This window comes from Nannospalax galili, unplaced genomic scaffold, assembly GCF_000622305.1.
Source record: "Nannospalax galili isolate Female #2095 unplaced genomic scaffold, S.galili_v1.0 scaffold7, whole genome shotgun sequence".
NCBI lineage: Eukaryota > Metazoa > Chordata > Mammalia > Rodentia > Spalacidae > Nannospalax > Nannospalax galili.
The window spans coordinates 741,687-760,370 of NW_008359081.1; the positions used below are offsets into that span (position 1 = coordinate 741,687).

General features: G+C 41.7%; 1 non-coding gene across 1 annotated transcript; it reads right to left on the reverse strand.

Moving 5' to 3' along the window:
* Positions 1-18,371: 18,371 nt before the first annotated feature.
* LOC115068347 lies at positions 18,372-18,478 on the reverse strand. Its single transcript, XR_003847710.1, has one exon. It is a non-coding gene; the product is annotated as a U6 spliceosomal RNA (small nuclear RNA).
* Between the last annotated feature and the right edge of the window lie 206 nt (positions 18,479-18,684).

The window sequence follows — 18,684 nt, forward strand, 5'->3', positions numbered from 1 at the left end:
GGAAAATGAACAGCAGACCCCAATCTTATCTAAAGGAATATTGACAACTGATTGCTGCTAAATGAAGAAGAGCTGGTCTTCCTAAAACAAGGAACTCTAGATAGGCCGACTGGATTCAGTGGATGGACAAGAACTGGGGAATGGCTGGGGGCGCTGACAACAGTGGACAGTAAACAGGGGTGACAGAATATACGGGCTCCAGTGGGGGAGGGGAGGGTGCCATTTGGGATGTGGGTATACAGATGAATAAGATTGTTTGGGATGTTCTGTATGAAATGCACACACAAAAAAATTAACAAACTAAGCTATGTTTGAGGAAGAAGCGTAAAAATTTGCTTCATGTTAATTAGTAGAGGTGAAAAACATTACCATTGAAGTCTACCTGATGACTTTATAGCCATGCTCAGGTGCCACGGATCTCAGAAAGTAACTGACTGTGGCTAGTAGTAATCAGATACATAGAGATTAGAGACGTATGTGCAAACATCTAAGTGTTAGTAGCATTAAAAATGAATTTTTCTGTATGAAACAGTATATTTTAAAATGAAATGGAGATCTTTTTTAAAGGTTAAAACCTCATTCAATTTTATGTCTTATAGGGTTTATACTGAGTTCAATATTGTATATTCAACTGAATATTATATTCAATTGAATATCGTATATTCAATATTGTATATTCAATTAATACAATAGTCAATATTGTATTAATTCAACTGTGAACCTAAAAATTTACAGCCAATTTTGAAAGAGATGCATCTTTGCTCTGGAAATTGTTATTGAATATGTTAATGCTATAATGAAATGCTTCTTCTAATCAGGTGGTTGTTAAATAAATAATAGAAAATAACAGAATGCTTCATATATTTGTATGTCATCCTTGTGTAGGGGCCCCAATCTTCTTTTATTGTTATCCAATTTTTTAAATGTTTTAAACATTTAATTAAAAAAATTTTTATGTGTATGAGTATATTGCCTGCATGTAGGTAAGTGCACCCGTGTCAAGCAATGCTTGCGGAGGACAGAAGTGGCTTTTGGAGCCCCTGGAACTGGAGTTACGGACAGTTGTTAGCTGCCATGTGGGGGCTGGGATTCAAACCTGGGTCTTCTGCAAGAACATCTCTCTAGCCCGTTATCCAATTTTTAAAAGATTTATTTTTTATTATCTTTAATTATGTGTATGTGTGTGGGGGTATGCACATGTGAGTGCAGGTGCCCACAGAGACCAGAGGTGATAAATCCTGGTGGAGCTGGAGCTATAGGCAGTTGTGAGCCTTGTGTGCTTGGAACTGAGCTCAGGTCGTCTGCAAGAGTGGTAAGCACTCTTAACTGCTTAGCCATCTGTCCAGCCCTGAATTGTTAATGGAAGAACAGAGCCATGCATGGTGGCACACATATTTAATCCCAGTACTCAGGAGGCAGAGGCAGGAAGATCTCTGAGATCCAGGCTAGTCTGATCTACATAGCAAGCTCCAGGTCAGCTAAGGCTACAGGGAGACCCTGTGTGAAGAAGAAAAAAAAGAGTTGATTTCATTTTATATTTTACTATCACTAATTTGTTTAATTACTCATGTCATGGTTTTCTGCCATAGTTAATGCTTCCTTGTCATTTTTTTTTTGGTGTTTTTGAGACAGGGTCTCCCTGTAACCCCAGCTGGCCTGGAACTCACTATGAAGACCAGGCTGGCCTTGAACTCACAGAGATCCGTCTGCCTCTGCCTCCCAAGTGCTGGGATTAAAGGCGTGTGCCACCACTCCTGGCTTTTCCTTATCATTTATTCTTTCCTTTTTGGTGCTAGAAATTGAACCCCGACTCTCAACTAGGCCAGGCAAATGTTCTACCACTGAGTCTTTATGATTTTTAAATTTGTTACCTCCCTTTTGAGTGTTTGCTTCTATCTCCTTAAGTTCCTCAGAAAGCTTATACACTCCTTTAGCGACTGCTGAGTCTGACCTTGTGCTTCTCAAAAGTGTTTTGTGGCTCTAGGATAAAGAATGTACAAAGTATTTTATTTATTATTAGTTTGGGGGGATGGTGTCTTCCTATGCTGCACAGCTGGTCTCCAACACATGGGATCAAGTAATCCTGTTGCTTCAGCCTCCCAAGTAAATAGGGTCACAAGGCATATCCCACTGGTCCTGCCATGTACACAATATTTTAACTGTAAGAAAGCACAGTGAGTTCAAGGCCAGCTAGGACTATATAGCAAGATCTTGTCTCAAAAAAAAAAAAAAAGAAAAGAAAACAAAAAATTAAAAATAGCTATCTTCCTGTTAAAAAGTAGCAGGAGTCAACTTAAAGTTCTGCCTTGGACTGGAGAGACGGCTCAGTAGTTAAGAGCACTGGCTGTTCTTCTAGAAGACCTGGGTTCAGTTCCCAGCTCCCGCATGGCAGCTTAACACCCATCCAGTCCCTAACTCCAGTTCCAGGGGATCTGATGTCCTCTTCTGAGGCTCAGGCGTTGCATGCATGGGTGCACTTACATACATGCAGCAAAACACTCGTACACATAAAATAAAAATGAATAAAAATCTTAAGAAAGAAGTTACCCCTAACAAATTTGAGGCAATCTTAGCACTTAATAAAAACAATGGAAGTAGATTGAAGTATATCAGTAAGTTTGAATGTATGAATTTATAATATTACCAAACTTTTTTAAAGCCTGTAGCAGATAGATAGATAGACAGACAGATAGATAGATAGATAGATAGATAGATAGATAGATAGATAGATGATAGATACTTTTTTTTGGTCTTTTTGAGACAGGGTCTCCCTGTAGCCCCAGCTGTCCTGGAACTCACTATGTAGACCAGGCTGGCCTTGAACTCAGAGAGATCCGCCTGCCTCTGCCTCCCGAGTGCTGCGATTAAAGGCGTGGGCCACCACGCCCGGCAATATATATTTTATATTTTTATGTGTATGAGTGTATTGCCTGCATGTGTGTCAGTGCACTCATGTTGTGCAATGCCCACAACGGTCAGAAGAGGGCATCAGATCTCCTGGAACTGAAGTTACCGACAGTTGTTAACTGCCATGTGGGTGCTGGGAATTGAACCCAGGTCCTCTCCAAGAGCAGCTAGTGCTCTTAACTGTTGAGCCATTCATTTCTCCAGCCCCATAAACTTTTTTTAACCACTGAAAAAAAACCTGATTGAGATAGAATGACAAATTGTTGACATGAGGAAGTTAGTAGATAACCTCTCTGATGAAACAGCCATTTAACTGGTAAAAATTGTTTTGGAATATGGCTGAAAGTTAGAGGCCAGCCTGGACTACATGGTGAGACCCAATTTCAACACACACACACACACACATACACACACACACACACACCAACAGGTGCTGGTTATGGTAGCCTGTGCCTGTAATCTTTGCATTTAGGAGGCTGGGGCAAGAGGATGCTAAGTTCCAGTGAAGAGGAAAACAAAATTATTAAGGAAGAAAACTGCCTTGAGCAAACATACAGAACAGCTAGCCTGAAAAAAACAAAACAAAACAAAACACAGCCCCTACTTATCAGCTCCTGCTGGCCTAAGAAAACAAATCCTAGTTTACCTAGGAAACCAGTCCTGTTGTTTGCTTGAAAAGACAGGTGGATAATCTTTGCTTTGGGTTCTGTAAACATGCTTCCTCCTGGAATTCCAACTTAGAGCTCCCCACCCCTTTTATGACATGTATGTTGGAGACCCCTGTGCCTAGCCCTGGTCATGTAGGCTGGAAGGCCCAGTGACTCCAATGCCTAGCAATACTGGAGTGGGTCTGAAATGATGTTAAATTGTCTATATATACTGGAAAACGACCATTGCTACTGCTCAGGCCGTGGAGAGATCTCCCCTGGGCTTGCCACTGGCAGGATCAGAAGTAAACCTGTGACTTTCCACTTAGTTCCCCAGTGTCTGATTTGAAAGCAGTGGTTACAGTTACAGTTACAGTTACTGTCACAGTTCTTCCCATTCCACCAGGATAGTGAGTTTGAGACCACCTTGTCTCCAAAATGAAAAAGGAGCTGGATATGGTGGCACATATGCTTTGGAGGCCCCTACTTCCTCCTTCCCTTCATTGCTTGCTTTTAAGCATCCTTGTTACTACATTTAAGGCCCACATGGATAATACAGGACAATTTCTTCTCAAAATGAGGCCGGAGGATCAGGCTAGTTTGGGCTATACAGCAAGACCTTGACTCAAAGAAAAAAAAAAAAGATGAGAAGAAAAAAACAGTGATTTTTATGTCTCTGGAATTGTTCCTAAATACAAAGAGAAAATGGAGAAACACTGAAGAAAATCTACTAAACCTTGGTATGAACAATGGGAACCTGTGCCATTTGGGCCCCAAACTCCTTCCCACCCACCCCAGGCCTAGCTCCTTGTTATGGAAGCTCTATTGTAGGACTACAAATCCAGAACCTGGGGCTGTGGTTTCACCCCAGCAAAAGGCAGGCCATCCGCATCTCTCATCCCTCTCAGCTCCACATTACAGAAGCTGAACTCCAGGCAAATACAAGGCAGAGGACTGGAGGTCCTTTCCTTCCCCCTCTGCAGCAGGAAAGGCAAGGCAAGCCAGAAAGACCAGGGGATAATAACTCCTCCCAAGGCCCTCTTATGAAGCCTGTCCCCTTGGGAGAAGCAGGTCACTCTCTGCTCTCTACCCAGCTCAGGTGTGGTGATGCAGAGTATTTGCCCAAGGCATAGGCAGCTCAGAAGAACAAAAAGCTCTGTAGCTTTCTCAGGAGAGCTGTATTTGAAGCAGAGCTTGGGCAGTTCATGCCTAAGGGCATTATAAAAAAGAATGGAAATCTTGGTGGCCTGCAGTTAAAAAGGCTAGGAGGTTCCGTGGTACTTGTAGTGCCAAGTTTTTTGTTTTTTTTTTTTGTTTTGTTTTTATTTTTTTGTAGCTGTAGCTGGCCTGGATTCGATATGGAGAGCAGGATGGCCTCGAACTCACAGAAATCTGCCTGCCTCTGCCTCAAGTGCTGGGATTAAAGGCCTGTGCCACCACACCCGGCTGTAGTGCCAAGTTTAACTAGAAGTTTAGCAGAGATAATTGAGGAGAGACAGCTAAGAAGAACTCTTCCTGGGGTGGGAGCAAGCTTCGAAGTTCCGTAATATCCTGCCCCTGTAAAGGGGGCTGATTGCATTTTGGAGCAATTTATGTATCATGGCCTATCAAAAACAGAGCAATCAGCTAGAAAATAGTGGAAGCTACCAGCTGAGGGTGATACTAAATGCTAAACAGGGACATAGTCCAAGAGAACCCAGCAATAATGTTGCTGCTCCTGGAGACTGTTGTGTGTGCCCAAGGCTGTAGCCTCTGAAGATATCAAAGGTGCTGCTTTGTGCAGGAATCTTAAAGTTACTGAACTAAGCCAGTCAAGTGACTAAACAAATAACTGGCCCTGGGAGGTAAGGAAGAAACAGAACCTTGATTTGCTCCAACGTTTTTAAAATGTCCAGTTGTCAACAGAAAAAGTACAAAGTCATGCAAGAAAAAACAAAATGGGACCCATATGTAGGAAAAACAAAACAAAACAGGCACTATAAATTACCTTTGAGGGACAGTCTTACTCTGCTTTCTTTTGTTGTAATGAAATACCAGAAACCAAAAAATTTACAAAGAGCAAAAGGTTATTTGGGCCAGGTGTGGTGGTGCATGTCTTTAGTCCTAGCATTTGGGAGGCAAAAGCAGGCAGATCTCTTTGAGTTGAGGCCAGCCTAGTCTACAAAGTGGGTTCCAGGCTAGTCAGAACTGCATAGTGAGACCCTGTCTCAACACAACACAACACAACACAACAAAAACATTTGGTTTCTAGTTGTAGAAGGTGGGAAGCTAGCACAGAGGGCCTTCTTGCCACAAAACACTGTGGCAGAGCATCACGTGACAAGAGAGTACATGTGTCAGATCAAGTCTTATAAAGTTCCATCACAGGCGCCCTACCCTAATGATTTTCCCTAATACTGATTTACCTCCAAATACCATCCACAGGAATTTGGGGACTAAGTTTCCAACACAGAAGCAAATTTGCAAAAAGCACCAAGTAGCTGCCTAACCCAAGGCAGGGCCTCAGGAAGGATCATTTTCTCCAGCCTCACAGGATGTTTTGCCCCTTGTAATGAGAAATGGTTGCCAAATGTATCCATGTGTAGGTAGTCGATTCTCCTTGAAACGTGTACATTCTTTCAGGCTGGAGATACCATCTTCAGAAGCTCAGGGAACTCTTTGTAAACTGTCCCTGTTTCCGCTCTTGGCTGGAACAGCAAGTACCTATCTGTGCCGGTGCTGCGTTCTCTGTTCTCAGTATCGCTCATCTCGCTCATAATTCTCTCTCCCCCACCTGGAAAGGCTGCAGTTCCTCAGGGCTTGGCCTTGGGCGAAAGTATTAATCACCAGGGCGGTGGACTCCTTGTGCTGGCCCAACCTTCCTGGGCCACGTGAGGCACAGGACTCGAAGCCTCTGGCTTCCTGAGTCGCTCCCTGCTCCAGCACACCTGAGGGAAGGGGTTCAGGCCACTTCCTGGCCCCCATTGTGTGTGTAGCCGCGGCAGCAGGCAGGTAAGTGCAATGAGTGGACTCATCCATGGCCCAGACTCCATGCGTCGGGGGAGGGGGAGCAGCCAAGCTCTGCGGATCCCCCAACCCTGGGCTGCTCAGAGCCGCAGCCAGGGGCCTCGCAGTGGGAAGTGGCTGGAAAGGTAGGAGCCTCCCCTCCTCGGACCTGGACCCCCTGCTTCGGAAGAAGCGTGTTTTCAGCAGCCGGCCCAGGACCGTGTGAGCATCAAAGTATGCGAAGCTTGGCTCCGGTGCCCACGCTCTCTGCTCCACTCTGACTCCTAAGCCTTGTTTTCCTCCCATCCAGTTCTCTTACCGTAGAAACCCCAAATTCCTCCACAGACCAGGTCGTAGACTGCTCTCTCTTTACTATGTTATTTTCATGTGAAACTCCCCTTCACATCATGATGTTATCAAAAGTGCTCGCTTGCCAGGCACCTAGAGTCATGTAAGCACAATTCAGACTTCATTGAAATTTTAGTTTTACTCAGTCCTACTTCTGCTGTGTCCTTGGTTTGCCTCACCTTTGCCAGAATTACAAAACTTGCACAGTTCTGCCAGCTGCTTCTTCCTGTTTTGTTCTCAATTTGGGGTGTTTATTTCTTTTGCTTGATGTCTGTATGCTAAAAGACATAAATAAGCAGAGAACATTTGTGCTTCATTCAAGACCAGAGCACAATCCAAATTTATTCCATATGATACTCACTGACTAGGGATTCTATGTCCTGTAATTAGTGACTGTATTTTTGCCTTGAAGTGTAGTGTTAAATTATCACTTATTTTAGCATATTTATTTAATATATCTGGTGTGAGAGTGGGGATAGTCAGGTCATAAAATAGGGATCTTTGTTTAAAAGCTGGTATCATTTTCAAGAGCTACTTTGGGGAATGTTGTTAACTGAAGGGTCATTATGTAAGTTATGTGTATATGTTAGGTATATGTACAAACTAGTGCTATTACAAATATGGTTTCGAAACTTGCTATGAAGACCAGTCTGGCCTGGATCTCATAGAGAACTGCCAGCTTAACTTCTTGAGTGCTGAGGTTAAAGTCCTGTACCACCAGGCAGAGCTGGGTTTTTTTGTGTGTGTGTGTGGGGGGGGTGAAGCAAAATCTCATACTGTGTGTGGCCAGGCTGACTGGCCTAAAACTCACTGCAGTCCTTCTGCCTCAGCCTTCCCGACTGTTGGACAGGTATAACATACCAGGCCCAGTTTAGATTAGAATTTATTCATTTAGTTATGTGTTTATTTTTTATTTTATGTATATGAGTGTTATGCGTGCATGTATGTAAGTGCACCTGAGTCGTGCACTGCCTGCAGAGGCCCGAAAAGGATGTTGGGTCCCCTAGAACTGGAGTTAAGGATAGGTGTTAGCTGCTCTGTGAGTGCTGGGAATCAAACCCAGGTCCTCTGCAAGAGCAACAATTGCTCTTAATCGTAGAGCCATCTCTCCAGCCCCAAGATTGGAATTTTTTTTTTTTTTTGTCTTTTTGAGACAGGATCTCCCTGCAGCCCTAGCTGGCCTGATACTCGCTATGTAGACCAGGCTGGTCTTGATCTGATCTCACAGAGATCTGCCTGCCTCTGCCTCCCGAGTGCTTGGACTAAAGGCGTGCACCACCACGCCTGGCTAGGAATTTTTTTATATACCTTTTTAAAATTTTGTTACTTTTATTTTATGTGTATGAGTATATTGCCTGATTGTATGTGAGTGCACCCGTGTTGTGCAATGCTGTGGAGGTCAAAAGAGGGCTTCAGATTCCCCTGGAACTGGAGTTAAGGACAGTTCACTGCTGCCATGTGGGTGCTGAGAATCGAACCCAGCTTCTCTGCTAGAGTAGTCAGTGCTCTTAACCACTGAGCCATCTCTTCAGCCCCAGGAATTTTTTAAAAAGCTAATCTTTCGCTAAAGTTGTTTGAGCAGCCCTTGTACAAAGTACAGTCTCTGGCAAAAAGGAATAATGTTTGATGTAAACAATACGAAAACATAACCTTGCCCTACCCTTTGTTTGGGTCTTCTCCCCTCCCTTTCCTTCCCTTCTGCTCCCCTCTTTTCTCGTCTTTTTTTTTTTTCCAGACGGGCTTTTTATGTTGCCCAGGGAGGCCTCAAACTCCTGAGTTCAAGCTATCCTCCTGCTCCAGATTACCCAGTGGCTTGGACTACAGACACAGGTTTTGCAGGGACATTTTTAAACACTTCTAAATAATGACTAGGTTACGACAGAAATTGAGGGGTCATGGCTTGTTAGGTAAAGTCACTGGCTGCCAAACATGATGAGCAGAGTTTGATCCCTGGAACCCACATGGTGGAAGGAGAGAACTGATTCCTGTAAGCAAGTTGTCCTCTGACCTTCACATGTGCACTTTGGTCTGCATGACTACACACACACACACACACACTCACACCCCTAATCAATTAAAAAACTAAAAGAACTGGACAGTAACCAAATAGAATCTATCAAAGCCTGTGTGATAAAACTAGAGGTATTTAGAAGGAAGTTAAAATTTTACGTGTGTATTTTGGAGACGAGAAAATATTTATAGCTTATTAGCTAATTGTTCAGAACAGGAAGATAAAAAAGTAAGGCTCAGTACTTTTATCAATGAGATCCTGAAATATAGAAATTTAATTATATAGAATTGTGTTTCCTTCCCACAAAGTAATCCTGTGGTGGTGGAAAGTCCAGGATTGGCAGGATCCCTGCCCAGTTCACCCTGAGCCTGTTATCTGCATGTCCCATGAAGCATTACCTATCAGCTTGCCTTTGTGTCCAAGCCAATCAATGCTGGAACGAGCCCAAGACAGTGTGGACATGTTTAAAAGGCCCTGAAGAGGCATATAACCCTTCCCCAGTTCTGTTGGTAAGAAATTGGTCATCCCATAAGCCAAATACCTGGGCTCCTGTTGCCTGGAGCTGGGACCAGAATTGAATCTTTAAATTGTGCTTTATTCAAAGAGCAGGGGACCTGAGAAGGAAGCAGATTAACATCTTAAAAAGTAAAAAAAAATCTGGCCTTACATCTCATCTCCAGCCAGTAGATTATATGGGCATGGGGATGATAATGGAAGTCAATCAAGCTTTTCAGAGCTGAGTCTTGGCCCTCTGGTCAGGTGGTTAACCACATTTCTGAGACTGTCTCTCTTATTATCATCCTCTGTCCTTCTCCCTCATTCTGTTGATGTTTGGGCACAGGTACTTGAAACACTTGAGTGTAGCTGAGTCTACTTAGTGTCTGCTGATATCAACCTTGTACTACTACGGGCGGGCGGGGTGGGCATCTTGGTTGGGGGAGGGGAGTTTAACTCAAAACAAACCAACATTAACAGAGTGTACTTGCTAAGGTATTAATAACATGTCTGTGCAGATTCCTTTTTATAATATGGAGTATCAATGTATCTTTGTAATATATAATATAGAAGTGGTCCTATCCTCCCTCCTGAGCCCTATTAATACACAGCTAATGGCAGAGGGAACTGGGAAGTGTGGATGTTAGCTGCAAAGCCACATGTCTAATTAAAAGTCCCTTATTATGAAGGAAAGGGAGAAAGATGTTGGGGAATAATTACACTTTCAGACTCAACATATTAAACTTAGACAAAATTGAAGGAAGAAAACAGTAAGTATAAAGGCCGAATGTTATAAAAAAAATTAAAAAGAAGGGGCTGGAAAGATGGCCCAGCAGTTAAGAGCACTGGCTGCTCTTGTAGAGGACCAGGGTTTGATTCCCAGCACCTACATGGTGGCTAACAACCATCTTAATTCCAGTTCCAGGGGATCCAATGCCCTCTTCTGACCTCTTCGGGCATTGCATGACATAGGTGCACTTACATACATGCAGGGAATATACTCATATAAAAATAATAAATAAAATATTAAAAAATAAAACAAGTGATCAATAAAATTAAAAATTAGTTCAAAAGAATAAAAACCTGAGCTAATTACTTGGAAGACTAATTGAAAAAATTGGAAGGTGAAGTAGATAATGACAATGTAAATGGGGACACTGATAGACACAGTAAAAACTCCCCAACTCACAGGTGGATATTCTGGAGCTGAGGTTGGAGCTCAGTGTTAAAGCACTTGCCCAGCATATGCAAGTCCCTGGGTTTAAGCCCCAACACCTTAGAAAGAGAGAGTTTTATGAACACCTTTTAGAAATACATTAGAGCTGGGTGTGGTGGCACATGCCTTTAATCCCACCATTTGGGAGGTAGAGGCAAGCAGATCTCTGTGAGTTCGAGGTCAGCCTGGTCTGCATATCGAGTTCCAGGCTAGCTGGAGCTACAGGGAGACCCTGTTTCAAAAAAGACCAAAAAAAAAAAAAAAAAAAAAAAAAAAAAAAAGAAAAAAAGAAGAAATACATTAGAAAACTCAAGGGCTGAGGAAATAGTTCAGTGGTAGAGCAATTGCCTTGCATGGGCAAGGTCATAGATTTAATCTCCAGCACACAAAAATATTAATTTTTATAAAAGAAAGAAAAAGCATAATGAAATGGCCATATTTTTACAAAAATATAAATTTCTTCTTAAATTAAAAAAATACATTTATGTGCGTGTGTGCACATACACATACATGCACAAGGTGCACATGGAGGTCAGAGGACAATTTGTGGGAGTCAGTTCTCTCCTACCATGTGGGGCCCCAGGATCATACTCAGGTGGTCAGACTTGAGGGCAAGAGCCCTTATCTGCTGAGCCATTGCATGACTCCCCATATATATTTTTCCCCACATTTTTTATAAGGAAAAGAATAATTTTTTCGAGCTTTTATTTTGTTTTTAATTATGTGGTTGCTGGCAACTATGAAAGAGCAGTATGCACATTAACTGCTGAGTCACCTCTCCAGCTCACCCCTCAGTTTTTAAAAATCAGGTGGACTGGCGAGAGAGATGGCTCAACAGTTAAGAGCACTGGCTGCTCCTGCAAAGGACCCAGCTTTGGTTCCCAGCACCCACATGGTGCCTAACAATCATCCATAACTCCAGTTCCAGGGAATATGATACCCTCTTCTGGCCTCCATGGACATTGCACAGACATAGTGCACTTTCATACATGCAGGCAAAACACCTACACATAAAAAATAAAGATAAAATAAACATTAAAAAATGTAGGGCATGTGTGATGAAGCAAGCTTTTAATCCCAATACTTGGGAGGAAGAGGCAGGCAGATCTCTTTGAGATCAAGGTCAGCCTGGTCTACATAGTGAATCCAGGCCAGCCAGGGATACATAGTGAAACCTTCTCTAAAACACAATTGAAAAATCTGAACTTGAAAATATACCTGCCTTAAGGGTTTTGGATAAGGAATTATGGACTTCTGTTGTTCTTATATATTGGCAATACCAGTTAGAAAATATTATGAAACAAAATAATTCATAATAAACCTCTCAGGTACAGAGAAATACTTTTAACCACAATGTTGGAGACTTTTTTCTTCCTTCCTTCCTTCCTTCCTTCCTTCCTTCCTTCCTTCCTTCCTTCCTTCCTTCCTTCCTTCTTTCCTTCCATGAGGTCTTGGTATGTAGCTCAGGCTGGCTTCAAATTCAATATCCTTCTGTCTTAGCCTCCATAATAGCTGGGATTACAAGTAAGTGCCCAACTGCTGTTGTATGCTTTTATGAAGAAAAGAACAAAGCATTATTATGAAGCATATTCTTTTAAACAAAATAAAAGCCAATATTCTATTTAATGTAAAGTTATACTTAGGAACTTAAAAAAACTGTCAAATAATCTGGGGTTATATTTTTATATATTCTTAACAGAACTGAGTGTCAGTCATCCAAAACTAATAGAAAATTGATAAATCATTTATTTACCATTTGTTATTCTTCAGCGGAGTAATGAGATAATGGGGAGTTCTTAAATATACCCTACTCTTTTTTTAAATTTTGAGACAGGGTCTCACTATGTAGCTCTAGTTGCCCCGAACTCACTATGTAGACCAGGCTACCCTAAGAGTCACAGAGATCTGCCTGCCACTGCCTCCCGAATGCTGGGATTAAAGGCATGCATGACCTAGCTTTATTTTGTAAATTATGTGTATGTTTCTTTGTGGATATGTGTGAGTACAGGTACCCTCAGAAGGCCGGAAGAGGGCATCAGATTCCCTGGAAGTGAAGTTACAGGCAGTTCTGAGCAGCCTGAAATGAGTGCTGGGAACTGAACTTGGGTCCTCTGGAAAAGCACTAAGTGCTCTTAACTGTTGAGCCATCTCTCCAGGCCCCTATTTTTTACTTTGTAAAAATGAATTAAATTGCCGGGTGTGGTGGTGCATGCTTTTAATCCCAGCACTTGGGAGGCAGAGGGAGGTGGATCTCTGTGAGTTCCAGGCCAGCTTGGTCTACATAGTGAGTTCCAGGCAAGCTGGGGCTACAGGGAGACCCTGTCTCAAAAAGACAAAATTAAAAAAAAAAAAAAGAATTAAGTCAGGCCTTAAGTCTTCTTTCTCACTTGCAGGGTATTTGCAAGTCAAAGGTCCCACAGACTCTTCAAATCTAAATGCTTTTCTCCAGGCTCAGTTTACTCATGAAGCTGATGTATATGAGCTTCTTTCTATGTGTGTGAACAACATGGGCAAATGAAGACTAGGACAAGTGTGGGGTCAGGGGTTTGATCTTTAGAAGGCATCCGCAGGAAGAAATGGAAGCCTCGCCCAGCCCTCAACTTGCTCTGCTTTCCCAGTTCTGGTTTTCATGAAGTATATATTAAAGAAAAGAATAAATAGATAATGGAAAGATTCAGTAAATGTCCTTTGCCTGTTCATGTTTGATTTTTAAGACATGATCTCACATAGGTCCAGCTGGCCTCAAACTTGTTATGTTGCTTCTGATGACCTTGAGCTCCTGATCTTCCTGCCTCCACCTCCTGAGTGCTGAGATTACAGGCATGCACCACCATGCCTGGCTCGATAAATGTAGCAGTTCTTTCTAAGTAAGTCTATAAATTCAATGTAGTTTAAAAAAATACTGTCAAAGCCAAATGCAATGGTGCGCACCTGTAATCCCGTCGAGCAGAGGTGATACTATAATTAAAACCTACATCATGAGTGAAAGTACACCAGGGCCTGGAGGGCACCCAAGATCTCTGAAAGTGTTTGGTAATCAAGCCTTGGGTGATTAAACACCAGACATCTTGTACTTAAAGCCTATCTTGCCTTGATACTTTTGATCATTGTTTCAGTGTTAGGGATTATAGAACCTTGGGCAAAAGGAATAACAAAGATCAGGTGTTTGCCCTTGGGGAAGTCATAAGGAGACTGTGGAACAGAATAAAAAAAATGTTCTTAAAATACTGGCGGATTGGCACAGGCTTGCATTCTAGCACTTGGGAGGATGAGGCAGGAGGATCATGAATTTCACACCATCCTAGGCAAAATTTGGGGCAAAAATAATGAGACCCTGTCTATCTCACCAAAACAAAACAAAACAAAAAAAAACCCCAACCCCCTAAAACCCATCAGGATGTACTGTAAAACTCGATGAGCTTTTTTTTTTGTCTTTTTTGAGACAGGGTCTCCTTGTAGCCCCAGCTGTCCTATGTAGACCAGGCTGGCCTTCAACTCACAAAGATCCGCCTACCTCTGCCTCCCAAGTGCTGGGATTAAAGGCGTGCACCACCACGTCCGGCTTGATTTTTAAATTTTACATGGAAATCTCTATGATGACCCAAGACAATCCTGAAAAATGACAATAAGATTGAGGTGGCAAGGGACTTGGAACAAAATAAAGACACAAAGTTACAGTAATTGGCACAATGTGGTTTTATGTAGGAATAGATGAGTAGATTATTATATAAGGAAAGATAGCATAGAAACATTATCATGTGTGCATAACATAATTACGGGGCTGGGGATGTGGTAGAGCACCTGCTTTGCATGCATGAGGCCCTGAGTTCAATCCCTGGCACAGACACACACAGCTCCAACAACAAAAAATATATGGCTGAGTTGGTACCATAAATTGATAAAGGATCTACTTTATAGGACCAATTTTACTTATAGAAAGAACTGAAATATAATCCTTATTTTACCATATGGAAAATAGATTTGAGATAGTTGTATTTATTTTTATGTTACACTTAATTTTTAATTTTGTGTATGTGTGTGCATGCCGCAGAATGAAAGTATTGGTCAGGGGACAACTTTCAGGAGTTTTCTCCTTCTACCTTGTGGGTCCTGGGGATTGAATTCAGGTTGTAAGGCTTTGTGGCAAGTTTCTTAACCTGATGAGCCACTTTATCAATCCCATTTAAGATAATTTAAAAATTTTTATGTTATTTTTATTTTATGTGTATGAGTGTATTTGCCTGGCTGTATATAAGTGTACTCATGTCATGGAATGCCCTTGGAGGTCAGAAGAAGGCATCTGATTCCCCTGTAACTAGAGTTACAGATGGGTATTAGTCACTATGTGGGTACTGGGAATCAAACCCAGGTCTTCTGCAAAAGCAGCTAGTGCTCTTAACTGCTGGTCCATCTCTCTAGCCACTTCATTTAAGATAGTTTTAATAACTAAAAAATTCAGTCTCTCTCTCTCTCTCTCTCTCTCTCTCTCTCTCTCTCTCTCTCTCACCCCCTCTCTCTCCCTCCCTCCCCCCCTCCCATGTTGTTTTGTTTTTTTGAGACAGGATCTTGCTTTGTAGCCCAGGCTGACCTCAATCACTCTGCCATCCTCCTGCCTCAACCTTTTGAAGTGCTCAAATTACAGGCATGCACCACCATGCCTGAATTCAAAATTTAAATTTGTTAGGAGGAACATTAAGAGTCAATATTTTTGCTGGACATGGTGGTGCACGCCTTTAATCTCAGCACTCAGGAGGCAGAGGCAGGCAAATTGAAGTCAACCTGGTCCACAGAGTGAATTCCAGACCAGCTGGGCTCAGGCTATTGACAAAAAAGTCAATATTTATGGTCTTAGGAAAGATTTATTAGTGAAGACACAAAAAGCACGGACTATAAAGAAAAAAATAATTTATAGCATGTATTCACTGCTGTGGTGCTCTGCCTCATCTTGAGCCCAAAGCAATGAAACCACCTGACCACAGACTGAACCTTGGAAACCATGAACAAAAATAAGCCCTTTCCCCCTTAAGCTGTTTTCCCAGTTATTTTGTCAGAGTGAGGAAAAGTCCAATGTATATAATATGTATGTCACATTTTCTTTATCCATTCATCCATACCACAGACTTTTGTTTCTATATCAATAAAACATTGGTAGCTAGATGTGTGGCTCATGCCCTTAATTCTATCATTCAGAAGGCTGAGGCAGGAAGATAGTAAGTTTGAGTTCAGCCTGGGCTGTACAATGAGACCCTGTCTCAAAAAGACAGAACAAGAACAATAACGACGACAACCAGACAAAAAGTACTGATTATTTAGCGAAAAGACAAAATATTATAAAGAATTGGCCATTATTTTGAACTGAAAATTCAGCATTACTGCCTGGAAATATTGATATTAAGGTGAAAAGTTTATTAAGCATGTAGTGAAGATGGCATTGAGTGAAGCCTTTTATGAAGGCTGTTTCCTTTGCATAGCAGTCTTGTAAAAAGTATTATCCCCCACTTTACGAATGGGAAATCTGAAACATCGTGGCACACTCCTTTCATCCCACTACTCAGGAGGCAGAGGTAGGCGGAGCTCTGTGAGATCTAGGCCAGCCTGGTCTACACAGCGAGTTCCAGACCAACTAAGGGTACAGAGAACCCCTGTCTCAAAAATTCAAAAAAAATAGCCTAAAACAAACAAACAAATGAGAAATCTGTAATAAGACATTAACTGTAATAAGTTCATGGAATGAACAATTAGTGTAGTACTTTCTACTCCAGCAGGCTTAGTTAGAAACTGTCTTTATTCTCCGTGCTGGTCTGGAAGGCAGGTGGGTACAACTATGACTATCCTTCTATGCACCATAGACTTTTAGGGGTTTGTTTTGTTTTGTTTCATTTTGAAACAGAATCTCACTATATAGCCCTGACCAGCCTGGAAGTCATTATTTATGGGTATGAACTTACAGAGATCTGCTTGCCTCTGCCTCCTGAGTGCTGGGATTGGCTTCTAGCTGGACACGGTGGTGCATGCCTATAATCTCACCACTCAGCAGGCTGAGGCAGGATGATTGCCATGAGTTCAAGGTTAGTCTGGGCTATATAACAAGACCCTGTATAAAAAAATGTTTGGCTTCATAAATGAATGTGGTGTCACAAGCACTTGAGAGGCTGAGGCAGGAAGATTGTGAGTTCCAGGCCAGTTTGGTCTACATGTGGAGACCTGGTCCAACAAACAACCAACAAACAACAGCCTCCCCCCCCCAGTAGAATTTTTGGAAGTGGGACTCAAGCAATGGTATTTTGAACAAGTTCCTGTGGTTTTTTTAATAATCAGCAAATTGATATGCAACTTGAGAAATGACCTTATGCAAAGTTGAAAGATGAGCAGTTGGGCACTGTTACACATGTGGCATATACTCACACAGACACACACACACAAGAAAGGGTTTATATTCAGAATGTATAATATAGTTCTACAGATGAATAAGAAGGACAGCTTAGTAGAAAACCAGACAAAATTTAGTCCAGGATAATTCTCAGAAGAAGGAAACCATAACTAATAAAGATTCAAACATATCTTGAACTTTACTTGTTACCAAGGAAATGTAAATGAAAACAACAATTTTACCATATCATGTGGGCAAAAGTTAAAAAATATGAGCACATTAAAAGTTGACAAAGAAATAATGGTATTGAGAATTCTCTTTGCTGGAGGGACTGTACAATAATATAGCCATTTGGAAGAACAATATTGAAAATGTGCCATATCTAGCAATTTTTCTTTTTTCTTTTTGTCTTTTTCTTTGAGGCGGGGTCTCCCTGTAGCCCCAGCTGTCCTGGAACTCACTATGTAGACCAGGCTGGCCTTGAACTCACAGAGAGTTCCACCTGCCTCTGCCTCCCAAGTGCTGGGATTAAAGGTGTGCGCCACTGCGCCCGGCACAATATTTCTTTTTTATACTTAAAAAAACAAACAAACCCAAACCTCTTGCACTTGTTGGTAAAGAGGCATTTATATATTTTTTGCCAGGTTGTATAAATTTTTGCTTGTGAGTGTGGTGTTAGGAATTTAACCTAGAGCCTTACTTATTAGGCAAGAACTGTACCACTGAGCTACATCTATAGCCCCAGTCCCTAGGATGTGTTACTATTTGCCTTTTCAGATAGAATTTCCTTATGTAGTTCAGACTAGCTTGGAACTTACTACATAGCCTACAATGACTTGAACTCCCTCAATCCTCCTTCATCATCATGAGTCTTGGAATTGTACCATTATACTTGACTTTTATTACTTTATTAAAATATTTTATTATTTTTTATGTGTATGAGTGTATTGCTTGAATGCATTCATGTCATGCAGTGCCTGTGGAGGTCAGAAGTGGGTGTTGGATCCCCTGGAACTGAAGTTATAGATTATAGATGGTTGTTAGCTGCCATATGGGTGCTGGGAACCAAACTTGGGTACTCTGCAAGAGCAGCCATCGTTCTTAACCATTGAGCCATCTCTCCAGCCCTGGCCTTTATTAATTTGTATATATTTTTGAGAATGGGTTTCACTATGCGACCTGGGCTAGCTTTGAACTCTCGATCCTCCTGCCTCAGCCTCCGTAGTGCTGGGATTATAAGTGTGCACCGCCATGCCTGGCTTGTATTAGTATTTCTTTTTCTCTTCTTTCTTTCTTTCTTTCTTTCTTTCTTTCTTTCTTTCTTTCTTTCTTTCTTTCTTTCTTTCTATTTCTTTCTTTCTCTCTCTCTCTTTCTTTCTCTTTCTTCTTTTCTTTAATATGGAATGCTTTACGAATTTGCGTATCATCCTTGCCCAGGGACCATGCTAATCTTGTCTGTATCATTCCAATTTTAGTATATGTGCTGATGAAGTGAGCACTGTATTAGTATTTCTTAACATTCCATTGGTTTGCAGAACACTTATGTATCTTATTACCTGGGTCTCTGCTTAAACTGAAAGTCCGCTGACCCTATTCCATACCTACTATACTAGTTTGTGTTCTCCAGAGGTACAGAGCCAGACATACATACATATATACACAAGAGATTTGTTGTGGGAATTTGCTCATGTGAGTATGGATGACA